Below are 11372 nucleotides of genomic sequence, written 5' to 3' on the forward strand. Positions count from 1 at the left end.
CTCTCAAACTAACTTTAATTTGGGGTTCAAAGTTTGAAACTCTCAGATCTCCAAGTTTAGAGCCGCTTTATTGAACCCAACACAAAGTCACTGAATGAATACATTTTTATACATATTGCATCCTAGGCAGAGCAGAACTGGCTCTTTCCAGCAACCAGTTTATAAATCCACAGACTCTTCCTTCACTTTTGCCCAGCAGATCGTAATCACGATCATATGCATTGGTGTTGGAAAATAGATTAGGAATATTTCTTCACAGTTTACTTTTAGGTGTGTAAATCTGCAAAAGAACAATTCCTAATCCTAAACGGAAACCGGATTCAATTTGCGGCCAATTCTGGACAGTTAACAATGAATAGTCAGCAGTCAACAGTATAAAACAGCCAATACAAAAGTTGTATTAGGTCTTTGAGCAGTCATAATGTGCACAAAACATATTTGGTTGATGGGTCCTGCAGTCTGTTAGATTAACCGTGGACAGACAGACAGATGCACAGAGACACGCACACACAAAACTGAACACATTAAGAGTCGGACAACCATAAAAGTGGTTGTCCGACTCTTAAGTGTCAGCCAAGTGTTTCCCTGTCGCTTCATAGTCTACAACAGCGGTCCCCAACCCCCGTGCCGCGGCCCGGTACCGGTCCATGGTTCCCTTGGTACCGGGCCGCAGAGAAAGAATTTATGAAAAAATAAAAATCAAAGTTGGGAAAATGTTTTATTTTGAAAAATGACCGGATACATCCGTCTGTGTGTAGCCTCAAACGTAACCTCTTGACACATGTCCAGAGGTTCCGTGATACGTTACCCCAAACATGAAATTTAAAAGTCCGTTTCAACTCAGTGTTCTGGATTAAAATCAATGCAGAGCTCTGAAACCCTGCCTCCATTTCAACATCCTGTCTTTTTGAAGCGGGTTTTAATGAAGTTACAGAGTACACATAAAGGTTTAAGTTACGGAGTAGAGTCAGTAGACTGGACATAAACACATATCGGGGGTCGTTGTCTCCCGTCACCCCGAGATGGGACCGGCTCTTAGCAGAGAAACAAGCTCAGGGCTCCCACTAATTTGGCGTAATGGTGAGTTGTATCTTTAGGCACTTTAGAATTGTCTTTATCATTTTATTACGTCATATTTATTACGTCATATTTATTACGTCATATTTTTCACCCACACCGTGAAGGCCGGTCCGTGAAAATATTGTCTGACGGTCCGTGGCTCAAAAAAGGTTGGGGACCGCTGGTCTACAAAGTCTCCATAGTGATACATTAAGATCACAGATTAGCTGTTGTTATTCATTGTGATTCTTTCCTGCATCATATAAACTCATAGTACAGTTGGTACAAGCTGTGACTTATTGCTGGTCTTACTGTAAGTCAACGTTTTATCTTGCAGTAGCCGTGTTGGAGTTATTAAATTTAATTCAAATGAACATATAGCATTTAAAATTCTCAAATAATGTCAGACCTGATAAAGGTGCAGTGTGTAGCATGTAGCATCTATTGGTAGACAAGTAATATGATATAAATAAGTAATGTTTATTTACTGTTTATCACATGAAAATAAGAATCGTGTTTTTCGTTACTTTAGAATGAGCCGTTTATATCGACATACCGTCCGTCCTCAAGGAGCCGGCCGCCATGTTGCTACAGTAGCCAAACACTGACACTAGAAAGGATCATTTGTGTTTTCTCGTCGGCCATCATTGTGTTCCTAGACGCTTGGCACACGGAAGAAGTTAAAACATTTTGCAATCTGCAACCTCACCACTAGATACCAACAAATCCTACACACTGCACATTTAAGTCTTAACCTTTAAATTGTAATCATTATGACAAATTAATTGCTTCTCTGTTTCTCAAACTTGGTTGACCATGAAACATATACGGAGGTCCTGCTCCAGGGAGGAAGAGGGGAGCAGGCTCCACATCTACCACGATGGCACTCCTGTGGCTTTCCTGACAGTCCCTGGTTTTAGGCGGCGTGTCCCTCACAGGTGTCGGTGTTAGGCCTACGGTCTTTTATCTCGCTCCGTAGTTGAATCGTTAGGATTTCGGAATAATGGGATTCCCGAGAGTGTTTTACAGCTTGTGCGCTCTAGGCCTTCTCGGTAGGTCGTAACCCTAACAACCCAGATTAAATGAGTTCGTAGAATGTCTGAACCAGCTCATTGCCTATTTTAATACACTCACATTTGTAGACACACTGCCAAGCCTTCACCCAGGTTCGTCACCTCAGTATCACACTTTTTACAGGACAGGGGAAGGGGGTTAGTCCAATCTAAAGAACTCGTCTCAAGATTGGAGCCCAGACACTTACTGAATGGTAAGGCTGTGGATTTATTTCAGGTTTCTTTTCTCAAAAGCACTTACAAAAATTACAGTTTAATGAAACAGTGACAGTGTCAGTCTCAAAAAGCTAATAAATCCTCCTGCCTTTAAGTTGAAACAGGAGGTTCTTTGCTTTATCCAATACTATTAGCTGAGTGGTCCTATTACACAGGAAAGATTATACAAAGTCGATTATAGAAGAAGGATTATATAACACTTGAGTGACATATAGCATCTATGCAGGTTATATTGAGCGACTATACTTTCTATACTTTTCATATTTTTCATTCAACAACAAAGAAGCCACTGAAGGTAGTTAATACATTGTTTCCCCAAACATGTCTATTAGCTTCTAAGCTCACAAACACCTGGTCGCCTTGCTGCAGCTGCACAAACACCGCGTTGCCTCCGTTGTCGGCACCGTCGTTTAATGTCTCATGGTCACTGGTCGTCACGACAGCCTCGTTGTTCTTGAAGAGGGCTAGATGCACTGGGTGACTCCCTCCAGCATGATAATAGAAGGTGAAGTAGTAAATGCCTGTAATGGGTGCAGTGAAGACACCTGTGGAAATTACAGGGTGGTCACTTTCTTTCAATTCAATAACACTTTGTGTAATAAGTCTGAATAATACTGATACAAAACTAAACATTTCGGCAACTGATGGTATTACCTGTGGATGGACTGTAGGCATTACCAAGGTTTGTAATAATCTTTTTGTAGATTAAAGTTGTGTCTGTGTTGAACGGTCCAATGCCTCTATCTTCTCCTCCAACTGCTGCACTGAACACCACCTTGGTTCTTTCTGTTAAAAACAAAACATGCTGAATACATAAGTACTTCCAGAGATCATCCATCCTTCGTCTTCAGCTTAACCTGGGCCAGGTCGTGGAGGCAGCAGGCTTAGGAGGTTATCCAGACGTCCATCTCCAGCGTGTTCTGAGTCGCATGTCCAATAGTCCAATTTACCGGTTGGACATGCGAGGGAGGCTCCAGGAGGCATCCTGATCAGATGCCAGAACCCCCTCAGCTGGCCCATTTTGATGCAAAAGAGTAACAGCTCTACCCTGAACTCGCTCCGGATGTCTGAGTTCCTCGGCCTATCTCTAATGCTGCGTTTCCACCAAAAGTCAATGAACAGAATGGATGCGAACAACGTACATTTTCGCCGGGGGGCACGAATAACGCGAATGGCGTGGCGCGAATGATGCAGCGCAAAAAAAATTGCCTCATGCGCGCGAGTTGACATTTTTCAACTCTGTGTTGCAAAGCCCATCCTGCCGTTGTTGAATCAAACTTGCTCTTGGTCAGCCTGAATTAGCGCTGGAAGCAGCAGTGATCCAGACTCAGTTCCTGGAGAAGTTGGTGAAATTCATCGAGCTGTGATGTTATGAACCCAAACACGAGTGTTCGATGTTCCGACGTTTGTGGAATTTCCACAACAAGTATAAAGCAGAAATAGTGGTTATTTCCATGGTGGATGGCGGAAATGATAACCGGGGGGCGCGCAGGAGGCCGGTGACCAGAGCTCCGGAGACCCACAGCCAACTGGAGCCCTGGACACTGTGGATCCTGGGACAGGGTTCCAGGGCACAAGAGTCCCGCACAAGAGTCCGGGTAATGAGAGTCTGGGGAACGAAAGTCTGGGGAACCGGCCTCGGGGGAGCAGGGCTGGGGAGAGCAGAGTATGGGGGACCGGACTCGGGGAAACCGGCCGGGACTCAGACGGGGGCCGGGACGGGGACTCGGAAGGGGCTCTAGGACAGGTCGGGGCGCCGGTGGGGAACCCGGTGTCGGCAGCGGCTTGAAGGCGGCAGCGGGGACATGGGACGGCTGTGAGGCGGCAGCGGGAACAAAGGGGGCAACCGGAAATGTGGCTAGCAGTGGCAAACCGTGACATGAACGGTGGGTGTTCAAATATTGTCACGATCCCCGTTAACTTTCGTTCAGTGAACGTAGTACGCTTAGTAGTGTTATAGCTCTGTTAATCATTACTCCCGTATTGTTTACCTCACGTTAGCTCCTACCACAGAGCGAGCGAGCTAACGATTGCTAACGGGGTTATATATGGCTACAGGGTGGATAAAAAACTGAACGGTGGGTGTTCAAATATTGTCACGATCCCTGTTAACTTTCGTTCAGCGAACGTAGTATGCTTAGTAGTGTGGGATCTCTGTTATGTGTTTGTGAGACTGAAATGACCATGTTGTTAGGTTAGCTGCGCGCTAACCGGAAGTAGCGGTGCAGTAGCTAAATGGGTACAGGGTGGTTATGAGACTGAACGGGGCGTAATCAAATATTGTCACTATCCTGTTACTTTCTTTCAGTGAACTTATACTAACTATTAGTAATGTATTTTTCAGAGAGGATTTGCAGCTGCCAGGGTCCAGAGGACAACATGCAGCATCGCTTTAGCAGCCTCCAGTCCGTCTCTGCCAAATCATCACTGCAGGCCACAACGCCAGCCACAGCTCATCACCTCACCATATAATAATAAATTTGATTTTAGACATTTATTTACATGTTTCTACCATTTTTGTATTCATATATTTCATTGCTTTTGTGAACCTAAGACCTTTGGTAAACTAATTTCAAGCACCAAAACAGTTCGACCTCCTGAGTAAAGCTATGTTTTCACAAGAGATATGAAGATTTTTCAAAATCTAGATTACATTTTTCAGCTTTAGAGTAATATTTCTCTTTACACTTTAGCCTTATGACAATGGTGCCTCATTATATAGAGAGCTGAGATTGTTCTGCAATTTTAGATGTAAAACACATGGGTATCTATCATATGCAAGTGACTTTAAAAAGTGAATTTAAGAAATTATGTAAAATCAAGAAAATGACCCCCGACTCCAGAGGGTTAAGAGTAGACTTAAGACTTTCCTCTTTGATAGCGCTTATAGTTAGGGCTGTTTCAGGCTTATAGTTAGGGCTGGCTCAGGTTTGCCCTGGTCCGGCCCCTAGATATGCTGCTATAGGCCTAGACTGCTGGGGGACATCTTAAGATACACTGAGCTCCTTCTCTTCCTCTTTCGCTCCTCCTCTCCTCTTCACCTCTTCTTTCTCTCCTTCTGGATAAATGATTGTCTCTTTAAGGCACATTACTAACTCTACTTTCTTTTTCCATGGATTCGTGGCTGCCTGGATCCAGGGGGGAGGACCACGGTCCTCCCCCCTGGATCGTGAATGGATCGTGGTTATCTGGATCATGGACCATGCCTCCTACTCATTATATGAATAATTTCATATTCATGTAATGTGCTGTAACTCTGCTACGTTATTCATTCTGGCCACATGACATTTATTGCTTCTGTCCATCCGGGGAGAGGGATCCTCCTCTGTTGCTCTCCCTCAGGTTTCTTCCTCTTTTTTCCCTGTGAAAGGGTTTTTACTATCTTTAGTGGGGGAGTTTTTCCTGATCCGATGTGAGGTTCTGGGACAGGGATGTCATGTGTACAGATTGTAAAGCCCTCCGAGGCAAACTTGGGCTATATAAAATAAACTGAATTGAATTGAAAAAATTCACTCATAAAGAAGAGATTTTATGGCAAAGGACGCACTTTACTACGGAGGAAGCTGTGGCGCCGATTTTGCCGACGAGGACGACCCTGAAGGCTTTGACTCCTGCGACCAAGAGGAAGATGCAGACAGAAGGGATCTATTTGAAGATGGGTAAGGGTATTTAGATACTACACTTTGTGTTGCAATAGCATATTTACGGTAGCAGAGTGAGCATATTTAGCTGGTCCCTTTCTGCTTGAGTCTGGCGTAATGCAGGTACGCACGTAGGTTGTTTACATTAGCAGTTAGCACAGTTAGCTCAGGCTCTGATCATAGTCCCTGCTGGATCTCTTTTACGGGTTTTGGTGTACAATCTTAACTTTCCTTCAGTCAATTTAGCAGTGACCAGTAGTCATTTGTTTTAAAGAGAGGATTAACATCTACAGCATTGGACAACATGCAGCTTCGATCCAGCCACCGTTGTGGAAGACTGACAATGTTTACCAGGTAAACAGCTCAGCTGCACATGTACACCTGTTGAACTGTTCAAACTGTGTTGACTTGTAGTCATTTATTTTACAGAGAGGATTCACCACCACCAGCCCCTCTAGCACAGCCATCCCCACCAACCCGGGTCTGTTTTCTATTTCTGAACATGTATATTGTGTAAATATATTTTAAATTTATAATACATATTTTTATAAAAAAAAAATGTTGTGATGGTCATTTTTCATTTGCACACACCCCCATGAAGCTTTATCTGCAGTATGGAGTCATTTCTCAGTCCCATTTTCATCATTTTGGTGAAGGGTGTGAAATACCATATTAAATATAATATTTTTATATATTTTTTTGTTTTAGACATTTATTTACATGTATTTACCATTGTATTCATATATTTCACTGCTTTTGTGAACCTAAAACCTTTGGTAAATCAATTTCCATTACCTAAACCGAGTTACCACCTATATACCACCTGTAAAGTTATGTTTTCACACGAAATATGAAGAATTTCCAAAAATCGAGATTCCATTTTTCAGCTTTAATCATGTTTTGTCTTTACACTTTTGCCTTATGACAATAGTGCCTCGTTATATAGAGAGCTGAGATTGTTCTGCAATTTATGATGTAAAACATGGGTATGTATCTTGTATGCAAGTGCCTTAAAAGGTGAATTTAAGAAATTATGTAAAATCCAGAAAATCGACTGAAAATTGTGTTCCAAGAGTTCCAAAACAGTGTTCCAAGAGTTAAAATCCTTTTACATCTGTAATTATGACAGTCCGCCTGGTCCGTGTTGTCTTTTTTATACATGTGTCAGAAAATCCTTTTTTTAGGATGAATGTAATTTTCAAAATCTGCTAAGTATTTGTTATTATTATATGTTATAAAGGCTTAACAGTGTGTAAAAACAACATGTATTTGAATTGTCATCAGGTTTCTCTTCATAAACAATTGTAAATGAACATGAAGAAAACTTTTGATATTATAAAAAATAAATGTAACCCATCTTCTCAGACAGTTGTGTCCAGCTGAAGACAGAGCCCAACCTTATAAAAGAGTGTTTTTATGGCATAGAGTACACTGTCTCCTCCCCAGGCTGCCTTCTGTCTGTTCTTCACTGTCCTTCTTTGTGTTTGAGGGGACAGGAAAGTTGCCTTGAGTGGGGGGTTTAGGTGGGCCAGCCAGTGGCAGAACTCTCAGAAAGTAAACTAATACTACTACTTACAACACCAACATATTATTTACAAAGAAAACACCACTGAAAGGGCCACTCAAACTACTTAAATTATTCAATTTAAGTTTACCTTTGTTCCTCAGTTCAAGAATCTGGTTTTCACTCTCCTTCAGCCTGGTCTCACTCTCCTTCAGCCTGGTCTCACTCTCCGTCAGCCTGGTCTCACTCTCCTTCAGCCTGGTCTCACTCTCCGTCAGCCTGGTTTCACTCTCCTTCAGCCTGGTCTCACTCTCCGTCAGCCTGGTCTCACTCTCCGTCAGCCTGGTCTCACTCTTCTTCAGCCTGGTTTCACTCTCCTTCAGCCCGATTTCCACAGCTCTGAGTTTTTCTGTCATGGCACCAAACTCTTTCAGGAAAACACACATGTCTGGATCACATGATTGTCCTCCAATTTCTTTTTCCATGACAGTAGTATCACTAAAATTCTGGGCCATATTCAAGCCGCAGAAAAGCAACAAAGAAAATGAAATGGCGAAATTCATGTTGAATTGAATCCAAGTTGATTCAAGATCACTCAGTAACCTCAACTCTAACTGATGTGATCAGCTGCGTTATATTGTTTCATGATGACCTGTTAATTTTTAACATCCCATTTCATTAGTGGCTTTCTTATCATGTTGTTGAGATCAATGTATGAGCAATGAGGAAATAGTAATACATTGACTCTCAAACTAACTTTAGTTTGGGGTTCAAAGTTTGAAACTCTCAGATCTTCACCGGTCCTACAGGCCAAGTTTAGAGCCGCTTTATTGAACCCAACAAAAAGTCACTGAATTAATACTTTTTTATACATTTTGCATCCTAGGCAGAGCAGAACTGGCTCTTTCCAGCAACCGGTTTATAATTCCACAGACTCTACCTTCACTTTTGCCCAGCAGATTGTAATCACGATCATATGCATTGGTGTTGATGGAAAAATAGATGAGGAATACTTCTTTGCAGTTTACTTAAGTGTGTAAATCTGCAAAAGAACAATTCCTAATCCCAAACGGAAACAAGATTCCAAACTGAAGCAGTTCTGGACCGTTATGAATGAGAAGTCAGCAGTCAATAACAGTCTAAAACAGTCAATACAAAAGTTGTAATAGGTCCTTGAGCATACAGTCATAATGTGCACCAAAAATATTGCACTCTTTGATATTAGCTGTGGACAGACAGACGGATGCACACAGACAGACACACACAAGACAGAGCACATGATCTCCCTGTAGGTCTACGCTTGGCAGAGATTATTATTCTCCTGACCATTAAGATGCACACCAAATATCACAGAAAGTACCAGAAATGTTCTGATTGATGGAAAATAAAACATATGTGTAATATTTTTGGAGGACGATGTATGAGTTTTCTTGGCCATGAAAGCACAATGCACCAGTTCTCACTATATCAACAATGAACCAAAATCCAAATATCCTACTTGGTCAGTGATTGTTTTCCTGAGTGGTTATGGTTCATTGGTGGCGGCATCTGTAGCGAAAATCAATGAACCCTGGCCTCATTTTATGGCTTGTTTTTGAGTTTGTAAATTCAAATTGCCCTGGAATTGTTTCAGATATCAGTTCCTTATTAGCTGACACCAGTAGATTATGAGCAGGAAGATAAACAGAACAGAGACTACAGATATGATCTATGACATGCATCATAAAAGTGGTTGTCCGACCCTTACGTGCCAAGTGTTTCCCTCTCGCCCAATGTCAGCTGCTTCAGCCCCGTATGTTTGAGCGATAGCACTTCATAATACCTACACACTATTTAGCATTAGTAAAGCATGAATAAACACTTAATTCATAATTTATAAAGCATTGTTCCAACATGAACAATCATTTGTAACTCATTAGTATGCTATTCATAAACACAGTTATACATTTTTCATTATTGATTAATAAGCTGACTATTTCATGATTGGATTTTCATACTTTAAATTATGGATTACCCATTGTGTTAGTAAATGATAATACAAATGATTTAAATGTCATTCATTCATGCATTTATTTATACATATAATGATTTAGATCACACTTTATAAACGTGTTTTAATACTGCAATTCATGATTCCGGGAAATCAGTCTGAATCTTCTCCCCCTCTGCTCGAGCTAAAATACCCACAGACACAGTCCACTCCTCATCTCAGCTGCATGTGTCTGCGTGAGTCACATTCTGATAAATCATCCTGCCTTTAAGTTGAAACCGGAGGTTCTTTGCTTTATCCAAGAATATTAGCTCAGTGGTCCTATTACACAGGAAAGATTATACAATGTCCATAGGATCAGAAAGGATCTAAATAAAACTTGAGTGAATAAATTACATTTAAATATATTTTTGTATCATTTACTAACACTTAATAAATGATTTCATTAATCATCTATAAGTCCTTACTAAGTGGTTTGTAATATATATTACTTAATTTACAAATGGGGAATCCATCATTTATAAAGTATGAAAACCCAATCATGAAATGCATACTAGTCAAGCTTATTAATCAAGAATAAAACATTTGTAACTGTGTTTATGAATTGCATACTAATGATTGTTAATGTTGGAACAATACTTTATAAATGATGAATTACGTGTTTACTCTTACTTAACTAATGCTAAATAGCATGTAGTTATTATAAAGTGTTATCGCACCCCTTTTGCTATGAAGCGTTTGGGATCCCCTTCTACAGAACTGACATTGGTCAGCTGCACCTTGGTACGGACCCACATTTCCTAATCCTTCCATGGCCATCCAGCAGGTTTGAACAGCGACACACGTGGACACGGCCGTCATATAGCTCGTGTTGTGCTTGGGACAGAGACACAGAAACAGCAGCAGCCTCCTTTGTCCAGAACACATGTTGTAAACACAACCTTTCTACTTCCTGTCTCATACGTTCTCAAAACCCTCGTTTGGTCCATCTAATACCTGTGCTGTGCAGTGTAGAGAGTCTGGCTGGTTTGGTGAAATGTCAATAGGGGATCACCAGATGCCGCCAAAGACCCTTCACCATTCACTGACTGACTCCGTCACCCCCAGGACTATTTTTCTTTCTTTTCTTGCTTCTTTCTTTTCTTTCTTCTTACCGGTTACTCCCCTGCACACTTCATATTTAAACACTCATGCCACTTCAAATACACTTTAACTTAAACACACATGTCACTTTAACATACACTTACATTAACGTTATCTGTTTGTCTGAGCACTTTATTGTATACTTAATTTAATACCCATTGCACTGTTGTTGTCGTTGATTGTTGATTGTTGTTTGTCTCGTCTGACGTCTCATGTCTAATGTTATGCACCAACCGCCAAGAAAAATTCCTTTTTTGTGTAAACATTTCTGGCAAATGAACGGTTTCTGATTCTGACATGTGTCAGTGTGTGAGTACTGTATTTTGCCATGTGTGTGTTCACAGACAGCCTGGTCACTTTTAAACCATCAGGATGTGAAGTTGACAAGATTCCAACATTTCATATAGATTTCATATAAATTGATGTCACACTACTGCTTTATTTACATATTTCAAAGTAATAAAACTAGATTGTAAATGTAATTTACAACCTAGTTTCAACAACAATTGTTGTTGACCTACATCAACAACAATTGTATAGTTCAAAGTCTAGTGAAGGACAGAAAACGTGTAATTGTATCATGTGATGTCGATTTTGAGAGATACACCAACCAAAGACCAGACAAACATGCTGAAACAATGGCGGTTTTCTGCTAACATGCTAAACACATTTTTAGATTTCATTCTTAAGCTACATTATATTTTTTGTTATAACAATTCTTGAGATAAGCATGGATATAATAACAT

This window comes from Taurulus bubalis (assembly GCF_910589615.1).
Source record: "Taurulus bubalis genome assembly, chromosome: 3".
Taxonomy (NCBI): domain Eukaryota; kingdom Metazoa; phylum Chordata; class Actinopteri; order Perciformes; family Cottidae; genus Taurulus; species Taurulus bubalis.